Here is a 23209-nt window from a genome sequence, read left to right on the forward strand (position 1 = left end):
ACTTGAGGAGTTTTTCACTTGTGACTGGGCTGGTATCTTCCTCACTGTTCTTCGACAACTCCCCCTGTGCCTGCAGTTGACGAGAAATAAAAGATGCACAAGCCATCAAAGAAGCCACATATTCGTACTTTTCATTACCACACATGTCAGAGGGTGCATCAGCAATCTGTCAATGTCCTGGAAGTCGCATGCGTCGTCATGTTACCACCTCACGGGCCGTTAAATGATGGTCGGACCTGAGCTGATTGCCCAGTACTAACAGAGCTAAGGGCAAACAGTGACGCCATTCCTTCTTTAAAGTGGCTTTTATCTTTGCTATCTTCTCTTTGACCATGCCATTGAGGTGCCATTGAGGCGCTCACACACGCCATTCGCTTGCAGGTGATAAGCACAGGAGAATGTGTGCTGTATCCCCCAGTAGGGTTGGATTGTGCTCAAAAGTCTCATTCACAAAATGAGGCCCATTGTCTGACCGCAGGATCTCACACACCCACACCATCTTGGGAACACCTCACTAATGAGGAATTGTGAAGCCCTATGGGCATCGGGGTGTGAACAGGGACCAGCTTCGATCCATCAGGAGAGCGGGCACACAACCACTATCATGTAGCGGTAGCCCTGGCACACCTGGATCATATCGACATAGTCGATGGGGAAATATTGGAAAGGCCCAATTGGCCTAGGTATGGATCCCCTCACTACATGTAAAATATGTCCTGCTGTGAATTTCTTGCAGGTGCCACAGTGCTCCATAAGCACAGTTATTTGGCTGTACCTCCTCAGAGGTATTCTGCCTTTTCTCACTTTCCCCCAGAAGCTCACTGTCTCCAGAGCTCTGGTCCTCTCTAGGTTGGACTACTGCAACAGCCTCTTTCTACATCTGACTGCCTCTACTCTTCGACTTCAACAAATTATTCAGAACAGGACTGCAAGACCCTCTGCATCATCCACCAGGCCTTCTGCGGCCAGGGACCACGCTAGCTGCACGTTTCTCTTTCAAAACATCTTCCTCGAGCCCTCCACTCATCCACACAACTCTTTGAGGGTCAGACGCTTCTCCAAGCAGAGAGTTGGGGGCAGAGCTCTCTCCTCGGCTGGGGCCTTCCTCTGGAACAGCCTCCCTGCCTCTCTCAAACTTGAGCAGAACCACCTCTGGTTCCGGAAGCAACTCAAAACCTTCCTCTTCGCTTCTGCTTTCTCTCTTCCTCTCCCCTGCTGATGTTCCTGACTGCCCCGCGCACTGGGCACTTGGTTACCCTCCAAACTCGAGCCCAGGCTCCTGCATGTCCAGTTGCCCTTGCACTGCCTCCAGGCTCCCCCAGCACTTAAGGGTCTGTTCCTGCAACCCTGCAGTCCTTTCTCTCTGCACTTATGAGCCACCTGCTGGATGCACTTATTGATTTACCTGCACTTCTCTGTTCCCCCCCTGACACTTATCCACTTCCCTGCACTTGCGGGATCTGAATGACACAAGGACTAGTAAGATTGTTGTTTTGTCCTCCCTTTGCTTCCCCCTCCTTGTTTTATCTAGAAACACTTATGTACAGGCGCGTTATAAATGCCATATCATATCATATGTTCAGTCATGTTTGGACAGAACTAATCCTCCCCAATGTGAGCAGCAAGTACTTCTTTACCCATAGGAGTAGAATAGTGTAGTTGTGCGAGTGCAATTTGCAATAACGCTTTTGGGAGTACTAGTTTACCTGTGCTTTCTTATCATCGCAGAGCGTCCGTTGGGGATACTAAACATCCCCTTCTTACCCATAGATCCTTCTCCTCAGTTGGAGCCCTTCCCTGTAACTCCATTATTTGTGTGACTGGTAATGTGTTATACCCTTCCCTTATAATCATGTTGCATACACGGATACGTGTGCTTGACGGGGTATCGCAATCTGTTATCCCTGGAAAATATGCTGCATGCTTTGCTTCCGCATCTGCTGCTTCGTTGCCCCGGGAGACTGCGTCCTCCCCTCTCGTGTGGGCCTGGCACTTTACAACCGCTATTGCTGCCGGAAGTTCAAGCGTGTCTATGAGCCGGCCCAGCATGTGAGCGTGCAGCACTGGTGTGCCATCAGCATGTCTGAAGTCCCTCCTCTGCCATCGTGACAGCCCAGAGTGCACTGTAGATGTCACACAGGCCGAATCTGAGTACACTGTGATTTATTGGTCCCTGCGTGCTTCCAATGCCATTATAAGAGTCACTAATTCTGCTGCTTGCGCGGAAAAATGTGAAGGCAATTTCGTGCTGGCTATTGTTTCTGCAGTACTGTCTGCTTTAAGTTTTACTACTGCCGTCCCTGTGTGTCTTTTCCCCTGTTGTGTGGTCTATTGTCGATTACCCGTCAATATAAAGCAATTCTGCCCCCTCAAGTGGCGTCTCCCCTACCTTGGGAAGGTCATCATTGTCACGCTCACCTGGGTCTCTGCAGGAGCAATGGATTCCTCCGGTCTCTTCCTCTCGTTACCCCTGAGCTGCGAAGCTGACCTGCCAAAAGAATGGGTGTTTAGAGGGTTTTCCGTAATGAGGCCTTCCTAAACCTCCCTCAGCCCTCCCAGTGTCCCATGTGTAGTGTACTCCCTTGCTTTGGGCGTGGCTCACCTTTTGGTTTAGTGTGGCATGCTCTCCATCCTGCATCTGCAGGGGCGCAGTAGTCTGCGATACGGGACTAGTTGCTTCACTAGGTTCAGGTAGGTTTTGATGAATACGCAGTCTGTGGTACGTACCCAGTTACTGCACTGGGAATTGTTCATAAGGTTATGCACGGGGTTGATTCCGGGAGCCCACTAAGAAGAAGCTGCAGGTTAATTCAACAACGATCGGAAGGTAAGTCCAATGGGGCCAGTTACTTCACTGTCCTTGCGCGCAAGTTACAAAAGGTGAGTAGTTGCCTGTGGATATGCTGAGCGTAATCTTATGTTCTTTGTTGTTGCAGGTTTTGGGCATGGAGCTGCGAGCTGGATGCTGGCGCAGAGAGAAGAGTTCCGCAAGACTCGCTTACGGAGGTTAGTTCCTTTGGTAGCACAGGAGATTTAGGGGTTAATTGAATGTGTGCACGTACTAATTCTGGTTTGTTTTCTCTTCTTTCATAGGTCGGGTCCGAAGTGCTGGTGTGAAGAGCAGGGAAGAAACTTGCCTCGATCGGGTCCCAAGCGTGGGGGGAGGAGAGCAAGAAGAAACTCGCCTCGATCAAGAAAAAGAAGCAGGTGAGAGTTCCACTGGATGTCCGGATCGAGATGAAGCGGAAACAGGTAAGGATGTACTCGATGTCTGGGTTGCGAGGAAGCAGAAACAGGTAAGCATCCACTGGAGATCCGGGCTGCGGTGAACGTGTGCTCGAAGCTACAGAAAGCACACGAAGCATGGGCCAGTTCTTGGTTGTGGCTTATATAGGCAGCCACGCCCAAACACTAGAGTGTGCTACACAGTTCCTTGCATTTCCTGAAAGTCACACATGCATCCATGTTGGGAGTACAGGAAGTGACTAGAAAATAAAGGCTATGCCAGAACAAGCTTATGTGAATGATGTATATGTTAAGACTTACTCAATGTATGCTTTGCTTGCCAAGCCTTTACCCATCTAGCCCCTAATTGTGCCTTCAGCTTTTCCCCATGTGTTTGGGCTACTGAGGTGTGGGTCCAAACGCTAGTACCCATGACAGTCCTCCCCCTCAAGGCCCCACCCAACGGTGTGCTTTCTGGTCCGGGTTTGGTGGGGTTATCCCAATGGAATTTACATAGCAACCGGGGAGCGTGGATGTTCTCGCTTGGTTCCCATGACCTATCCTGCGGCCCATACCCTTTCCAGTCTACTAGATAGTATAGGGTCTTTCTTGTTATCTTAGAGTCTAGAATACTCTTGACTTCGTATTCTGGCTCGTCACCCTCTACAACTAATGGAGCCAGGGGTATTGACACTCTTGTCTCAGGATGCACGGGTTTTAACAGCAAAACATGGAACCACCGGATGTATGTGCATGTGAGATGCTAAGGCCAGTGTCATGGCTACTGGAGAAATCACTGCTTCGATGGTAAAAGGGCCTAAGAATTTAGGTTGGAATTTCCTCGGTCCTTTAAGTGAAATATGTTTTGATGCCAGCCACACAGAGTCCCCAGTCTGGTATCTTAGGGCCTTCTTTCAGTGTTGATCAGCATACTATTTCTATGTTTCTTTAGCGGCTCGTAAATGTGTCATAGCCTCCTTGGCTGCCCGGGTGATACGTTCATGCAAGGTCTTGACCGCGGGCATCTCAATTACTTCCGGTGGGTCGTATCTGGAAGTCCGTGGATTTCGCCCATATAGGGTATAGAATGGAGTCAATTGAGTAGAAGCATGTGTCGAGTTGTTTTATGCATATTCTGCCATCCACAAGATTTCCAACGAGGCATGGTTTGTTTGGTGCAGCAGACAGCAGAGATATTGTTCCAGGGTTGGGTTTGTGTGTTGAGTCTGACCGTCGGTTTGCAGGTGGTGGCTGGTGGACAAACGGACTTCAACTCCTGCTAGAACACAGCATTTCTTCCAGAACTGCGATACAAACTGACTTCCTCTGTCAGATATCACTACAGATGGAAACCTGTGTAATTTCACTATGTGGTCTAGGAAGCTCTGGGCTGAAGTCTGAGCCAAAGGTATCCCTTTCAATGGTATGAAGGGGGCCATTTTAGAAACGAGGTCAACCACCGCCAAGATGATGGTGCACCCAGAACAGGAGGGCAGATCCGTGACAAAATCCATCGACACTGTGTGCCAGGGAGCGGGAGGTATAGTCAGAGGTTGTAGCAGGCCAGCTGGTCTTTGCCTTGATGCTTTGTTCTGAGCGCAGATCCCACATGAGTTCACAAAATCAATAGTATCCCTCCGCCAGGTTGGCCACCAATAGAATCTCTTTACTTTGGCAAGTGTTTTAGCCCCTCCCAGGTGACCTTCTAGGGGTGAATTGTGATAACTGGTTAGGACTTCCTCCCTAAGAGCATGCGTGGGTAGGTACAGGCGTCCCTGGAAATAGGGATGGTCGTCTTGTACAGAAAAGTGAGCTCCTTTCTGGTTCCAAGTCCACAACTCATCAGCGGAAATGTTCCTCTTAACTTCTTCCTTGAGCGTATCCAGCAGCGAGAGAGTACTGTCACAAAAGCCTAGGATTTTATTGCTAGGGATTATGTCTACTGGATCTGTACTGTTATAGGCCTCTTCTCCTTTGCCGATGCGAGATAACGCGTCTGCCTTGCCATTCTTGACTCCAGGCCGATAAGTGATTACAAAGGCGTACTCAGTTAAGAACAACGTCCATCGAAGCTGTCGCGATGATTGAGCCTTAGCGGAGCGCATGTATCGTAAGTTCCGATGATCGGTTATGATTGTTATGTTGTATTTGGCGCCGAGTAAATAGTGTCTCCACTCTTTGAGAGCATTTCTGATTGCTTTATCTGTAATGGCATAGTTTAGTTCTGCTGGAGAAAATGTTCTTGACCAGAACCCCACAGGATGTAAGTGGCCAGTTGCAGGATTCCGCTGGGATAGAATGGCCCCCATGGCTACACTGGAAGCATCAGTTTCCACAATGTGAGGAAGATCGGGTTGTGGATGCTGTAATACGGGGGCTGATGTAAACCTGTTTTTCAGTGCACGGAAGGCTTCTTCTGCAGCAGGCGTCCACTCGAACTTTCAATGTTTCCAGAGGAGTGAGGTAATCGGGTGCACCAGGTGTGAAAAGCCGGGTATGAAGCGTCGGTAAAAATGTGCAAAGCCTAAAAAGCTTTGTACCCCTTTTAGAGATGTGGGCGAAGGCCAAGTGAGTATGGCTTCTACCTTTTTGTGTTCCATCCTGATGCCTTGCGGACAAGGCACAAACCCCGAATTCCACCTCTGTGAGGTGGAATGAGCATTTCTCAAGCTTGGCGTATAGATGGTTTTCGCGCAGCTTGCGATGAACAGCTCGCACATCTGTAATGTGTTCTTGCAGGGTAGATGAATAGATGAGGATATCGTCGATGTACACTACTGCACACACGTCGAGTAACTCCCGTAGAACATCATTCATGAAGTGTTGAAATACCGCTGGGGCATTACAAAGCCCGAGCGATATCATTTGGTACTTGGATAGGAGGTACCTGGTGCGAAACACGGTCTTCCATTCGTCCCCCTTTTTTACGCGCACAAGGTGATAGGCTCCTCGGGGGTCTAATTTCGTGAAGACCTGCGCTTGTCCTACTTGGTCTAACAGAACTGGGATTAATGGCAGCGGGTATCTATTCTTTATGGTGACCTGATTCAATGCCCGGTAGTCAATACATGTTCGGAGATCACCCTCCTTCTTTTTTCACGAAGAATAAGGGTGAAGCTGCAGATGATTTTGAAGGACGGATGAATCCATTTGCTAGGTCCAGATACTTCATTAAGTGGGTATTCTCTCCTTCTGTCAAGGCGTAGATTTGACTGCATGGTACTTGGGCCCCAGGTACGAAACCAATTTGCAGTCGTAAGAACGATCAAGAGTATTAGGCAGAAACCTGTGCAGTTCCCTCTGGGACAACTGCAAAAGATTTAAGACTACAGGTGTTCGGCAGTAAACCCACTTGGTAGCAGTCTGTACCACACAGATTCACTTGATAGCTGTGGCTGAGCAGTCAGACTTCCCTCAAGAAGAGTTAGGCAGTATACAGAGTATTCACAATAGGTCAAAAGAACACAGTAGAACAAGTAAACACTGACCAGAGCTTGGTGTAAAAGAGATATAATTATGTATTTAAAACCACATCTAGAAAAACACACAGGCACTAATAGTAAGCAGTTCAAAAACACGGTCACTAAAAGATATACACTCCCTTAGAAGAATATTAGAGAAGTCTTAAGTAAAGCCCCACTTATTTTCAGACAGCGGTGAGCGCTTAACGCAGATGGCACTCTAATAATTTGTTTTAAAAGGGAGAGAAAAGCAGAGTATAATTTGAAACAGATCCCAACACTTTCACAAGAACACAACAAGAGAGGCAGGCAAGTAAAACCGTGAAGTTAGAGTTCAGAAGGCCGGATCCAGTTTAAGAGGATCAGAACGAAATGTGTCCAAGGTCACAGGGTTGAAGTGCACAAGAGTCTTGCAAAGGTTCAAAAAGAGTTAGACTAAAAGAAAGGGACCAGTTAGAAGGTCAAGGCGGCCAGCCCAGTCCAGAAGGTTAAGGGATTATTATTACCTTGTAGCAATCTTTAGAAAGGGAGGCCTGGCGGACACGGTACCTTAAAGTGGTGAGAATACTCCAGCGGGGGCAGTTGTTCCTGGCAGCGGATGCAAGTCAGTGCTTCGTCCGGGGGAAGAGAGGATCTCGTCGGGGAGGAAGACAGGAGTCCGTTGCACTGCCAGGGAAGAAACCAGCCGCAGAGTTCTCAGGTAAAAGGAGCGGTCCTTTTATTCGCGGTCCAGTGGTAAGTGGCTATCCGGTTGCCGGGGTGCTTGGCACGGGCAATTCGACCACAAGACGTCCTGGGATGCGAAGAAAAGAAGGTAAACTGGTTGTGCCCACCAGTCAGGGGAAGAAGCCTCTCCAGCCGGGAGATCTTCTCTGTCGTCGGGAAGTGGTGAGTCGGTTCCGCAGGGCTCCACCGGTGGTGTCGTCGTGGTAGGTCGGCTCAGCTTCTCCCTCGTCGGATTCTCAGGTCCTGTGGCGACTAATAAAGTTCCAGTCCCCAAAGCCCTGCTTTTATGCAGCACACCCCCATTCATTCAGCCTAGCTGTCAATCAAACATGCTAAGTGGTGAGCCGGCCGGCTCACCACTTGGGCCAATCACACAAGAGTGTGACTTGAGTTACCAAGGTAACTCAGTCCAGGGTGCCTAAACCCCCTCCAACACCCCCTGTGGTACCCAGACAGAGTGGCACCACTTTTGGAGGCTTCTGTGGAGAAGCCCGCCAAAAAGTGGAACAAAGGGCTCGACTTGGGTTGGAGTCACAGAAGAGAACACAAACGCCATTTTAGAATCGAGTCCTGGCAAAAAATACCAACCGGCGAATTAATATTAAATAAACCGGCGGTATGTTCGAGGCTATGAGAATTAAATAGTTGGTAGCCTCGAACAATGGGAAAATCCCATAGGGATATATTTGCAGTCGAATATGAAAAGTAGTATCCACTGCCACCAGCCAAAACTCGATCGGGGGGGCGGAGACATGCCCCCTCAACTAACAGACCCCAGGGCAATCGAATTGCTCCGACTAGTACGTCCACAATATGATGGTTTGTACTAGTTTCTGTTCATAATTTGGGACTAGTAAAGCCAATGGTGACTTTACATGCCCTGGGAGGCAGTAGTCAGTCCCACGGTATGGAGTCTATGGTGGGGGGTCACTATGACACCCCTGTGTTACTGCACGGAGGGTGCTGTGTAACACACATAGTAAAAACACATGAGACCCTATGGAGTAAAGGACCCCATAGCCCATAAAACACATTAACAGTCAAAGGAACACCATAAATCATGTCCAAGAGTGGGAGAAAAAGAGTCTCACTCTTGGCAGGAGAAAAAAACAAACTCCAGAAATCCAGCAAAGCTGCTGGGGGACTCACTAGGTTAGGAAATTCAGCCTAAAGAGAGAATTCTCCCTAACAAAGAGGAAGAGTATTAGCCTGTTCTTTAGCAAATACGTCTTGATATTCTTGTTATTCGGTGGGCAGGGCTACTATTATGCCTAGCACTGGCACCGACTTGGGGGATGCGAGTAGCGGGTGTTCAACGGAGCAATGTTTCTCGTAACAGCGTTTGCAGTCCTTCGGGAAGACTAGTGTTCTAGCTCGCCAGTTTATTTGAGGGTTATGAGCCTATAGCCAGGGCATGCCGAGAATCACCTGAAATAGTGGGGCCGCGATAAGATCAAAGGAGATTATTTCTTTATGACCTTCTTGACAGAGAAGTGTGACATCGGCAGTACAGTGAGTAACGGGGCCGGAAAGTAATTGGGAGCCATCTACCGCATTCACATTGTCGGCTATTGTCTTTGGGCAAACCGGTAACCCTATCTGGCCAGCAGTTTCTAAGTCCATGTAATTGCCAACTGCCCCGCTATCAATAAAGGCCTCAATTGCATGCATATTGGGCGAGTGTTGCAGATTTACGATGATAACTGGAATGGCAAAGTGGGAGGTCTGTGGGGTCTTTACTTCGCTCGACAGACCGACCTCTATGTCTGTCGGACATTGGAGTTTTCCATCTCCTCTATACTTGTGTTCCCATCTATTGCCCCTTCTGTCTTTCGTGGGGGTTTTGCTGGGCAATTGTGAAGAAAATGACCTGATTGGCCACAATACAGGCATAGCTGATCTTGCCGCCGCCTGTCCCGCTCTGATTTAGTGAGGGGGCCCCGTACTACACCTAATTGCATAGGCTCAGGGTGTGTCCGTCCTTGAGCTCTTCCTCCGTGAATAAAGTATGCCTGGGGGAAGGAAAAACGCAAAAAAGGTATAACAAAAAAGCCTGCAGCATGCCTGGTAAATGATAAATATACTGTGAGCCCCCCCTCCCCAGAAACAGGTTCTGGGAAATATATCCTCAATTATCACTCATACAGTCACTTCCCCAGTAGTGAATGGGGGCTGGCTGCTGGAAAGTGCAGCGGTTACTCCCAGGACCACTTCACTGGCTCATAAGCGAGACTGTTTTGCAGAGGTTCAGGCATTAAGCTTATGCAGGAAGCAACAGTTGCGGACAGAGAGGATGGACTTGTCCCCAGATGTCGGTGATGCTACTGCCTCGAATAGTGGAGGAAATTAGTTGGCTGGTAATATGGTTAATAGAATAACGGTTGATGTTAATTTTGAAAATTCACTAACAGATTCAGGGGATACCTATGTGCTTTCTCCATCCATAGCAGCCCTCTCCGATGAAGAGGGGACAGAGATTAATTCTGAGCCCCAAGTCCTCTCTGCAGCATTGGCACCACCTGACCTGGACGTTGACTTACAGAAGCAGAACACGGCCTGAACAAAGCGGTTGGTAAAGGCCAACATAATTGAAGATTTGAACTTATGCAATAGATTTGATGATGTTTGTACCTGGTTGGACTCCTTGGATAACTGTGTAGGGAATTATCATGTGATCAAGATGGATCAGCTATGCCAAACTAACGCTTTAATCCCTCTAACGATTCATCAACATCCAGGTCAATTGAATAGCCACAGCCAGTTAGCTTCTCCATCCAGGAAAAGGGACTTGGTCTCACAAACCATACAGTTACATCTGATGAACCTGTGACCTGTTAATGGCTCTCTTTCAATGGTTGGGCCTTTTGTCCCTCCCATGCAAGTAGGTAAGACGTTGGGAGGCGTTATTCCTCTACAATTGGCGGTGGAAAGGAAATCCAATCTAGGCCCAATTGATGTGGGTCGGCATGTGAAGGCTGTACTTTTTCATCTATTTCAAAAAACGTTTCAGTAAGGAAATCATCAATGCCGGTACTCGGGGACAAGACTCTACATGATTCTGTCATGGATGGCTTATCCACTGCACATAATGTAAGCTTACATATAGTATCTTGTCCATACTTCCCCACCACCCCTCACCTTATCCTAACAAATAACATATGCACTCCTCCTCCCGCACCCGTCTGTCTGTATCTACATTGCTACTGGTATTTAGGCAATGACCATGTTAAGCTGTAGTTGACATAATTGTTCCTACCAAGGCGGTCACATCGCTTGGTGTGCTTTCTGCAGTTGCAAACACATTTTGTATCAATAATCTCAAGGATTCAATATATGTTCCACCTTCCGTATGATCTACATTGTTTGCTTTTTGCCAGACTGAAGTTTCTGCCATCGTCCATTTCTGCAGATCTCTCCACCATTGCTCCACCACAGGACCCTTCTGAGATTTTCATCCCATTGCTATTCTGCGTTTTGCCAACACGTGAGCTAGGTCTTTCAATTTTCAAATATGTCTTGCTCTTCTCGGTTGTGTAAACACGCCCAGTAGGCATGCTGAGGGAGATTGGACATTTAACATCACGTCCACACAGAACAATTTGTGCGCCATCGCATCCCAATACTGCTGTATCTTGGGGCAGCACCAAAACATATGTAACATGTCAGAATTCTCAAGCATACGTTTGGGACAGCACTGTACAACAGAGTTACTGAACTTTGAGACCTTTTGGGGTGTTTAGTACTCCCTATGTGTAATAAATAACTGTAAAAGTTAAATCTTTGCATTTCTAGAAACCAGTTTATGATATGAGAGCACTTGTAGCCACACAGTTTCTGTGAAAGGCTCTCCCAAATCCTTTTCCCACTTCTGCCACACATGCAACATAGAGGCAAAACATTGGGAGAGAAAAAGCTCATATAACCACAACACAGCATGCGCTCCCTCTGATACATCATACAGAGTGTCTACCACGCCATTCGAGTCGATTTGGTCGCCCAATGCTGGCCATTTCTGTTAAAGCAATGTGTTGTGCACAATGTATTGACCTCAGTGTATACCTGTTTGTTCTATTATTTATTGAATTTTTTTTTTAATAATGTGCCTATTATCATACCAGAGTTCGGTTTCTAAGCGCAGATCTGGGATTCGAACCTCTGTTGCTGTGCGTGGTCTTGTTTCCAAGACCAGAGCGTTGCCCCTGTGCTATCCTCCATTCACTAGAGTCGGGAAGTCTATTAATGCACCATCTGTGAACAGATCACTAACAGTCGCAATTCCAATGGGCTCCCAGTACTTACGTATGTTTGGCCGTCTCTGTTGATTGTCAGCCGTCAGTGCTACTAACGGAATTTGTGGGGACAAGTGAGCCATTATCCCAAGTATTTTACAGGCTCTATGCCATAATGGTTTGCCTAAAACCAGTAGATGTGGAAGGTGTCGGTGAGAGTTGTGAACCCTGTGGAAGGTGTCTCACCCGATAGTCAACCGGGGATCTGTCATCCAGGTGGCCAGGACATGGCTATTGCTTTTGGATCCAGTTCCTGGGGGTGGACCAGTGTGGTAAAATCACCTTCATGGGGGCCTCAGGGAGTGTAAGTGGGACACCAGAGGGTGAAACCCGGTATCCCCTTCCCTATAAAACCTTTTCCCCATCCTACCAGGTAGGATATCTAGAAACTCAACCCACCCCCCCCCCTTCCTGACACAAACACTTTCCCTCGTACAGCTCACTGTGAAAGAAAATGGACTAAACCCCGAGCCGTATATCGGACATGTCCCAACAAAAGGGTCAGGCAGAGTCAGGCAATTACTGATAATTGCACACTCCCGACTCCCATCACACTTCCCAACACGGATAAAAGGCGGAGCACGAAAGCTCACTCTGAGCAAGGCAAACGCATGAAGAAGCAGCAGTTCCGAGATGACAGTTTAATAGGAGGAGAAAGACAGCAAGACCAGAAAGAGCTGCAAGGAGGAAATCGCCCTTGGCCTTTTCGGAGGAAAACCACTACTTTCACAAGCCCTCGAGAACAAGAAACATAAGACCGGGAATTGAAGGTGAAGAAAGGTGCATTGTGTGTCGAAGGTATCCGGAGCTCTCCCGCATCTATAGCCGAGGGGGGAGGGAGAGAGCAATTTCCGCTGTGGTACTGTCCTTGGCTCCCACAATAAAGCAGCGCCAGTAAAGTCAGCACAGCCGGTGAGCAGGAGAGACTGATAGCAGACCGGTCTGTGTTAGGACCAAGGTTGCAAGCAGCAACTTTGTATAAAGAGAACTGTGTGTAAGGCATTGGCGATGATCGACGCAAGTATAATTGGAACCAAGGAAGTAGTTAAACTTTGTCATGTATCCAACTGAGAGTATAAAATTGTGAACTGTGAAATTGAAGTGGTCCTGCAATGATTCAAGCCAAACCCTGTGCACATTCGAAAGACTTTGATAGATATACGAACTCTAATTGAACCAAGCCCGGCTGAGTGAGACTAATTGTGAAAAGGGGATCTGTGCCCTACTGAGGGGAATCTGGGGTGAACCATGAGTCACCCGAGAAAAGATTGTGGTACAAAAGGGATCTGAGCCCGGCTGAGGGGGATCCAGGGTGAAGAGTGTATCGTCCTACTTGAAAAGGAACTTTTTTGTTTGTTTGATACATCAGGCCCTCTAGATCAAGAGACTTTTAATAACTTAAGAGAGTTGGGCATAGAAGGTCCTGATGCTTGTAATAGAACTTTGTCCATGTGCTGAAGAAGCCCAAAAGTGTACTATGCTCGTGTGAACTGCATTGTCATGTACTGAAAACGTGGGGAAGGGAGGCCAACGGCCTGAACATCCTGACTTATCATGTTGTGAACACTTTCTTTTTCATGAACATTACCCCACACTATTTGTAACTTAGCGGTAAGGATTGGCAATAGGTTTTTTTAGTATAGACCCTTTTATTTTGACGACACTCCACTAGGACTGCATTATTATTATTTGATGGTCGTAGCTTGCTCCCATCTTAGATTTAGGTTTAGATGGGCCTTTATCACACTTATTAAAGTTCAATAAACACCCTTGAACTGTGGTCACTTGTGCTTGTCTTATTTTGATGCCATGCCTTCCTTACATATGGTGCCAGGTGTGGGATGTGACTCAATTAAAACAAATTGGGGAACCCTAAAATTCCAGAAGCTCAGTCATCGAGCCTCCAATCCCTCTGTTGTCACGAAAGAGTCAATAGGCTTCGATCTCTGTAGCAGCCGAGAGGCTACCATCCCTCCTGGGAAAAGGGGAATGATTCCCACAGACTTAGTTTTTATACCCCCTCCCGGGAGTTATATAAGATTGGCCCCAAAATCTGGCCTGGAAGTTCGGTATAGACGTTCTAGCCAGCGTCATCGATCCCGACCTCCGAGGAGACTTAAAGGCTCTTACAGAACCATGGTAAAATCGCATTTGAAGTACATTGTGGGGACCAAATTGCACAAAGAATTCTCAAAAAATCTCAATGTCCTCACTTTAAAGAGAGTAAACCAGACGAAACAGAGAGAGGTACCTTAGGTTTTGGGGAAGCTGATGAACCATCTACCAATCGAGAGAAAAGGGAAGAAGAGCTTCCCATCATTCCCGACCTGGTCTTTGCCCAGCAAAATGATCCAGCCCTCACTGAGGCTTTCTTACAAGCAAGTCCTGAAGGAGAGAGAGAGTAGAGAAGAGAAGGCCTTTTTTCTTCTTAAAGCAAGGATTGCTATATAGAAAAGAAACATCTACAGAAGGTCTATGTAAAACTCAGTTAATAATCCCCAAAACCCACCAGAAGATCGCACTAGAGATTAGACATTCCTATCCGACAGGGGGACACCTAGCACAATCTAAGACCCAGGCACACATCAGTGGGAAGTCTTACTGGCCAGGTATCCATGCTGATATAATAACTTGTATCCAAACATGCGAGATATGTCAGAAAACCTGTACTCACATCCCGTTGCCTGCCCCTCTGAATCCTTTACCTATAATAGAAGTCCCTTTCCCAAGAATTGCAATCGACATCATTGGACCTTTAGAAACGTCTAGACTGGGTAATAAATATGTCCTGAGACTGTTGAATACACAACCAGATACACTGAGGCATTCCCTATGCGGAACACCACCACCCAGCAGATTATGAAACACCTCCTACCATTTTTTCCAGAGTTGGCTTTCCTAAGGAAATCCTAACGGATCAAGGGTCCAACTTTATGAACAAGCACATGGGTGAAGTCAAGGAGCTGCTCCATATTACCACCTTATGAACTTCCGTTTACCATCCACAAACAGACGGATTGGTAGAAAGATTCAACAAAACACACTAAAGTATCCTAAGAAAATTGGTAGTGGGACGGTATTGCAGTAAAGAAAACCCCTCAGGCCTCCACTAGGTTCTATCCTTTTGAACCCCTTTATGGTAGGGAGCCTAGAGATGTTGTGGACATGCTCCGGGAGACCAGGGAAGAAAAAGAAGAGGCACCCATTCCCTTTTCGCAAACTGCTACCAGGTTACAAGAGCATATGAGACTTGTTTGAGATCTAGTCCATACTCGTATGGAAAAGGCCCAAATCCAACAAAAATCCATCAGTGACAAAAGGGTAAACTTAAGATTGTTTGCCGTAGGACAAAGAGTATTGGTTCTCTTGCCTACCTCGGAAAACAAACTCATCTCTAAGTGGCATGGGCCATAAGAGATACTGGAACAAACAGGAACCTGTACCTAGAAAGTAGCTCAATCTGACAGGAAACAAAAGAACCATCTATATCGCGTAAATCTCTTAAAAGAGTGGAAGGAAAATGTGTCTGCCGCCATTGCCACAATACTATCCTGTTTGGTGCCAGACGAAATAGATAACTTTGAACTGATCCCTCAAGAGCTATCTAATCAACAACAGGACGTTTTAAAAGGTTTGGTTATATTATGTCCCAATGTATTCCCGGAGAAACCAGGAAGAGTGAAAGGCACTTATCACTACATTAGAACACCCAAGGGAAAGGTGGTCCATCTGAAACCTTACAGACTCCCGGAAGCCCGAAAACAAATAGTGGTTGAGGAATGGAATAAAATGTTGAGAGCGAATATTATCGAACCCTCTTCAAGCCCATGGCCCTCTCCAATCGTATTGGTCACCAAACCTGATCATTCCTGGAGGTTTCGCATAGATGTCCGTCAAGTCAATGCCATTTCTGATTTCAATACCTATACCATACCACACATTGGCGACCTAATCTATAAAGTCGAAAACACCACTTTTCTATCACTATAGTCTTAACAAATGGATACTGGTAGGTCCCAGTGTATGGACTTGATAAGGAAAAGACAACTTTCTCGACGACCCTCGGACTGTTCCAGTTCAAAGTCCTCCCTTTTGGTTTACACAGTTACACAGGGCTCCAGCCACCTTCAAACGACTTATGGACCAAATATTACAGTTCTAATATGATTTCTGTGGAGCTTATATTGACGATATCGTCATTTATAGTAAAACCTGGCAAGACCATCTTTTCCAACTCTTCACTATTATGAGAGCCCTCGGAGAAGCTGGCCTAACTGCCAATCCATCCAAATGCCGACTAGACCAGTCAGCCATGAAATACCTCAGCTTCTTTGTAGTCAATGGCCATGTCCAACCTCAACACGAGAAAGTGAAGGCCGTCCTAGACCCCCCTACACCTAAAACTAAAAGAGATATCAAAGCATTCCTAGGGTTAATCGGATATTACCGTAGGTTTATCCCAAACTTCTCGGACAAAACAGCTAGGCTAACCGACAAATTAAAGAATGCTGAACTCCAGAACATTCATTGGACTGACGAGGATGATGTATGTCACAACAACCTAAAACAAACCCTGTGCCAGAACCGAACATAAAAGGTGGTAGATTTCTCCAAGGAGTTTGTATTACAAACAGACGCCTCCCTTACTGGATTAAGAGCAGTCTTGTCACAAATTTGTGATGGACTGGAACATCCCATCTTATTTACGAGTCGCAAACCTTTCCCACGTGAAAGAAAATTACTTTGTGCTGGAATTAGAGGCCCTTGCCATCAAGTAGGCTATTATCCACCTTAGATACTACCACCTTGGCAGAAAGTTTACGTCACAGATCATTCTCCACTAGTTTGGATTAGCCAGTGAAAAGACTCTAACCCTTGAGTCATGCAATGTTTCTTAGACCTGCAACCCTTCTGTTTTACTGTGGAGCACCGAAAGGGCGCAGACCAAGGAAGCGTGTATTTACTCTCTCGGTTCCCTTGTGAAACAGACGCGGCTACATTGCATAGGGGAAGAGTATGTGAGAAACCAGAACGTGTCTCATCCGCTAGACCCCCGGGGATCTGTCATCCAGGTGGCCAGGACACGGCCATTCCTTTTGGATCCAGTTCCTGGGGGTGGATCAGTGCAGGAGGATCACCTGGATGGGGGGTCCTCGGGGACTGGAAGTGGGACACCAGAGGGTGAGACGCGGTATCCCCTTCCCTATAATACCTTTTTCCCATCCTACCAGATAGGATATCTAGGAATTCAACCCCCACCCCCTTTCCCGACACAAACACTTTCCCACGGACAGCTCACTGTGAAAGAAAACAGAGTAACACCCGAGCTGTATACCTGACATGTCCCAACACAAGGGTCAGGCACAGTCAGGCAATTAGGGCAAATCACACACACCTGACTCCCATCACACTTCCCCCACATGGATAAAAGGCAGAGCACAAAAGCACACTCTAAGCAAGTCAAAACACACGAGGAAGCAGCAGTTCTGAGATGGAAGTTTAATACGAGAAGAAAGACGGCAAACCCAGAAAAAGCTGCAAGGAATAAATTGCCCTTGGCCTTTTCAGAGGAAAACCGCTACTTTCACGAGCCATTGAGAACAAGAAACATAAGACCTGGAATTGAAGCTGAAGAAAGGTGCAGTGTGTGTCGAAGGTACCCGGGGCAATACACATCGATAGCTGAGGTACTGTTCTTGGCTCCCACAACAAAGCATCGCCAGTAAAGTTAGCACAGCCAGTGAGTCAGAGAGACTGATACCTCTGTGTTAGGACCAAGGTTGCAAGTGGAAACTTTGTATAAAGAGAACCGTGTGTGAGGCGTTGGCAATGAGCGACGCAAGTATAATTAGAACCAAGGAAGTAGTTGAACTTTGTGATTGAACTTTGGGAGACAGCCCAAGATACCATATACAGAGTGGTCCAGCACCATGTGGGTGCTCATTCAAAGGTCTCTGTCATGCATCCAACTGAGGGTGTAAAATTGTGAACTGTGAAATTGAAGTGGTCCTGCAACGGGTCAAGCCAAACCCTGTGTACATTTGAAAGTCTTCAATGGGTCCGAGCCCGGTTGAGGGAGACTAATTATGAAAAGGGTATCTGAACCCGACTGAGGGTGATCCGGGGTGAACCGTGAGTCACCAGAGAAAGGATTGTGGTACAAAGTGGATGTGAGCCTGTTTGAGGGGGATGCAGCGTGAAGAGTGAATCGTTCTGCTTGAATACTTGGAAGGGAACTTTTTTGTTTCTTTGATACATCAGGCCATATGGATCAAGAGACTTTTGATACCTTAAGAGAGTTGGACATAGAAGGCACTGATGCTCGTAATAGTACTGTGTCCTTGTGCCGAAGAAGCCCAAGAGTGTGCCCTATGTTATGTTATAGGATATTTATACCGTGCACTATCACCACCGTAGTACTTCCCTGGCGCTTTGGCGGATCTGAGAAGGAAAGAGGGTGGAGTGGGTTAGTAATGTTGAGCGGGAAAAAAGAGAAAGGGAGTGGTGATGTGCTGTTGGCAGCCTCAGTTCGGTTAACACTGTTCGCTGAGCTTAGGTGTGCTTTTCGATTGGCAGCAGTCATGTGTTGTTGTGCTATGTGTGTTTTGTTTTTGCGATGAAGTGAAGTGCGTGCGGTCTGTAGTGCTTTGGAGGTGTGGTTGTGTAGAGTGTGAGAGGTGTATGCAGAGGGATGAGATTGTTTAGTGGAGTTGGTTAGTGGAATCGCTATTTGGAAGCAACGCATGTTAATCATCACAATCCTATCTAGATGTGGCACACTGCTAATCTTTACAATTCTATCTAGATGTGATGCAAGCTGCCATTCACAATTCTATCTGGATGTGACGCAAGCAAGTATTACAATTCTATCTAGTTGTGACGCAATGCTAATCTTCACAATTCTGTCTAGATGTGACAAGAGATAGTATTAAAATTCTGTCTGGATGTTACGCAAGCTAGTATTACAATTCTGTCTAGATGTGAGGCAATGCCAGTCCTCACAAATTCTGTCTGGATGTGACTCAAGCCAATCTTCACAATTCCATCTCAATATGATGCAAGCTAGTATTACAATTCTGTCTAGATGTGACGCAATGCTAATATTCACAATTTTGTCTAGGTGTGACGTGAGTCACTCTATTCAATTCCTTCTTGATGTGACGCAATGTTAATCTTCACAATTCCGTTTAGATGTGACGCAATGCTGATCTTCACATTTCTGTCCAGATGTGACGCAATGCTAATCTTCACAATTCTGTCTAGATGTGACGCAATGCTAGTCTTCACAATTCTGTCCAGATGTCACGCAAGCTATTATTACAATACTCTCCAAATGTGACAGAGGCTAATCTTCACAATTATGTCTAGGTGTGGTGCAAGCAGACATTTACAATTCTGTCTAGATGCAACACAAGCAAATCTTTACAATCCTGTCTAGGTGCGGTGTGGTGCAAGCTGACATTTACAATTCTGTCTTGATGTGATGCAAGCTGACAGTCATAATTCTGTCTAGATATGATGCAAGCTAGTATTACAACTCTGTCTAGATATGACACAATCTAATCTTCACAATTCTGCTTGGTTATAACGCAGGCTAGTATTACAGTTCTGTCTAGATATGATGCAAGCTAATCTTCACAATTTTGTCCAGATAGAACACAAGCTGGTAATACTATTCTTTCTAGATATGACGCAAGCTAATTTTCACAATTCGGTCTAGATATGACGCAAACTAGTATTACAGTTCTGTCTAGCTATAACGTCATGCAAATCTTCACAATTCTGTCTACTTGTGACGCTTGCTCATATATTCAATTTTAACTGGACTAGTTAGCACAGAGTATAGTCTACCTAGTTGTGAGATATTGCTCACCAATAAGTTATCTTGATGTGAGAGATGTGGCATAACCAGTCTATCCGGCACAATCAGGCTAAATGTGAAATGCTGCTATCTGGCGCAATCAGGCAAAATGTGAAATCCCGCTATCTCGCACAATCAGGCTGAATGTGAAATTCTGCTATCTGGTACAATCAGGCTATATGCAAAATGATGGTATCTGGCACAATCAGGTTATCTGTGACAATTAGGTTCAATTTCATGTTATGTTCAAGAATACGTATACCGCGCACTATCAACACCGGAGTGGTCCATTGGCTCTCTGGCAGATCTGATAGTTCAGAGGGTAGGATCGGTTGATGGGTGTGGCGAGTAAAGGTAGAGCGAGACTAGAGGTGTTCTGTTGGCAGCTTCAGTTCTGTTAGCACTGTTTGCTGAGCATGAATGCGGTTTCCGGATCTGTGGGCTCCCATGTGCTGTTGTACAGTACTATGTGTGGTTTGATTTGTTGTTGCAGTGCACAGAAGTGCTTGCGGTTTGGGGTGCAGGAGAGTGGTTGTGTTTCTATAGCGTTTGAGAGGAGTGCGCCAAGAGTTGAGGTTTTAGTGGTTGGGTTAGTGGGGTTATCTCATGCTTTTGGGCATCTGTCTTGTCTTTCTTTCTATGGTCTTGCTGTCTGTTTGAGCATTCCCATGTGGTCCATTCGCCGGTTCTGCGCGAGGTTGCGTCCTATATCTGAGGCTGTCTAGTGCTTCATGGGATGGACAGGATGTGAGGGCCTTCCCCACCCAGGTTTGAGATTGCTAAGGTTATCATGTGTTCTTTCGTCATAAGAGTGTTCTCTAGGTTTTTCCTTGTGTAAGGTTTTGGTTCAAGGCATATGTAGTTGAAAGATCTGAGTGTTCTGATCGGTTGGTAAATCGTTATTTTCTTTTGTAGGAATTCTGCTCCTTGGCCAAGGATTGCTCTCTGCGTTATGCACATTGTTTGGAACATGATTCGTTGTTTGACTGGTAGCCAGTGTAACATTTTTAGCGCTGGGGTGATGTGGTCTCTTCATGATAGTTTGAGGAGGAGCCTGGCCACTGTGTTTTGCATACATTGCAGTTTCTTCAGTAGGAGTACTGCCTTCCGAGGTAGAGGCTGTTGGCTTAGTCAATTCTTGACATCATGAGGGCGATGACTGTCAGTGTCTTATGGGTGAAGAATAGGGATGGTAGGATTCTTTTTACTGAATGTAGGAGTAAAACATTTCTTGATTATTGCATTTACTTCTGGTTCTAATGTTAGCGTGTTGTCCATTAGGATTCCCAGGTTTTTTACTATTTTCGAATGTTTGAAATCGGTCTGTAGTTGGAGAGGTCTTCCATGTCTCCTCCCGTGTTGTTGAGTAGTGGTTTGATGTGAGCCGATTTGAATGATCATGGTACTTTCCCTGTTGCGAGTGACAGGTTCAAAAGGTTTCTGTAGTGTTCTAGTGGTGCGCTCTGTGTGAGGATAGATTTGTAACTGTCTGGGGACAGGAGTCCATGGGGGATCCTGCTTTAGTGCTATGTTTTACCAGCTTGACAAATGTCTTTACTGGTATTTGTGGGAAGCTTTGGAGTTTATACTTTGGTTCCTTGTTTGGCAGGATTGGTTGTGTGTGTTTGTGGGTTGACCTGTCTGCTTTGTATTATTTGATGGATGTCCCTGATTTTTTTTTTTAAGTGGTCTGCTAGGTCGTTGCATAGTTTCTGGGAAGGCAACGGTGTTCTTTTTGGGCGTTTGCGGCTTTGGTGATTCTGCTGTCGTAGTCTTTCTTTTTGGCTTTTTGAAAGATCGGATCTGTCGTTGGAATTGTGCTCTTTGCTTGGTCACATCTCTTTCCTCCATTCCAGTTCGAGTTTCTTGTTCTTTTTCATGGTGCCAAGAATTGGGGTAAACCATTTTGCCATTGCTCTCTGTGGGTGAAAGGTTGTTCAGGGGAGATGCCGTCAATTGTTTCAGCGATCCATTTATGAAGTAGCTCTGTTTTTCAATCGAGGTCAGCTTTGTCCAGGTACGTGGTAGTCAGTTTTGTGAGTTCAAGTTGTTCTATTAGGTTGCTTACTTTGACGGCTTTCCAGTTTTTTTTGGTGATATTTGGGAGTTTATCGGGCTGCTTCGTTGCTTTAGTTTTTGTTGGCGAAGATTGCATCAAATGTGTGTCCCTCTGTGTGTGTTGCTGTTGCTCCTTTGACTAATTGTCGTAGTTTCATGGCTTCTAGTTTGATTAGAGATTTTTGAGAGTTTGCGTTTACTTCTTCAAACCAGATGTTGAACTCCCTGAGGATCATCAGATGTTCATGTTGGATGGCTATGTTGGTGATGGCTTCTACGTAGTTGTTGACGAAAGTTGTGGCATATGTCGGTGGTCTGTAAATCAGTATGAATTTTATGTTTGTTTTTGAATTTACTTCCAAGCGAATGACCATGGATTCACAGTTTTTGATGTTTAGTGGTTCATCTGTTTTTTATTTTCAGGTGTTCCTTGAAAGCTATTGCAAGACCTCCTCCTATTTTCCTTTCCTGTTTAACTGTGTGCACTTGAAGTTGTACGATAGGCAGCTGTGGAGTGTGATTTCGTAGTTGTCATCCAACCATGTTCCTGCGATGAATAGAACGTCGATACTGTCGTCTCAGAGCAGGTCGTATATCTATGGGGCATGTTTTGATACTGACCTTGCGTTGATTAGGCTGCAGTGGATTTTTGTGGCTTGGTTTTGTTTGCCTTTTAATATCGGTTTTGTCTTGTGGTTGTTGCATTGGTTTGCTTCCACGGTGTGATGTTGGTTCAGTCGCGTCTGTATCGTCGTTGAGTAGGTCTGCAAGGTTAAGTATTGGGTACTTATTTTGTTCATGTCCCTCTTCTATATTTTTTCCCAGTTGAAGAAGGGGTCCTTGTGTTTTTGTGATAAATGGGGTTAGGGCGTCAAATGTGTTCATATTCCTTCTGCGTGTTTCTGTTCCTTTTCTGTGCAGCTCCGTTTTGTTGTTGGCCCCTCTCGCAACGTTCATCGAATTGACCTGTTCCGGTGAGTTATTGGTCGCGAGGTATGGTGTTGGGTATAGAGATTTTTCTCTTCTTTTGGCTTTTGTTCTGTTGTCGACCGTGTTTGTAGAGGTGTGTTCCGCGGTTGTGATTATGTGGTGTGGTTCCATTTGGTTCATTCCTAAACCGGTTGATTTTCACGTGGTCCTGTTTGTTTTCGTGGCATGTTGCGTTCCTTAGTGGTTTGTTGTTTTAGGCATTTATTTGTGTTTGGGTTGTCGGTGTTGTGATCTTTTGGGTTTAGTTAATTTGTAAGTTTGTTTGCGTTTTGCTTTCTTTTTAGGTCACATGGGCTGTAGCCCACATGCAACACTTTACTGGTTGGATTGAGACAGTTCTTGGATGCCTTACGTTTGCGATTGTAGGCGTAATGGTTAGGGTCCGGTGGTTTTATGGCTTGGTATGTCGGGTGGTTGTGGGGGAGGGTGGAAAGGCTGTTGGGTGAGGGCGGGGGTAGCCAGGGTTCCTTGCCTTACCGTTGGATTTAGTAGGGGAGGCCTGGGGAGGTTGTAGGCTTGATGGCATTCAAGGCTTATTGTTTGGTTTCTGGTTATCTCTAAAAGAGTTTGCCTAGTTTGAGATATAGGAGTCAATAAGA

The 23209-nt window shown here is 46.1% G+C and overlaps 1 protein-coding gene across 2 annotated transcripts in view; it reads right to left on the reverse strand.

Moving 5' to 3' along the window:
• The window catches only part of LIN37 (lin-37 DREAM MuvB core complex component), a 470461-nt gene that overhangs the window by 358015 nt on the left and 89237 nt on the right, over positions 1-23209 (reverse strand). The gene's annotated exons all lie outside the window — the stretch shown is intronic.

Source organism: Ambystoma mexicanum, chromosome 1p (assembly GCF_040938575.1).
Source record: "Ambystoma mexicanum isolate Mex_15411 chromosome 1p, UKY_AmexF1_1, whole genome shotgun sequence".
NCBI lineage: Eukaryota > Metazoa > Chordata > Amphibia > Caudata > Ambystomatidae > Ambystoma > Ambystoma mexicanum.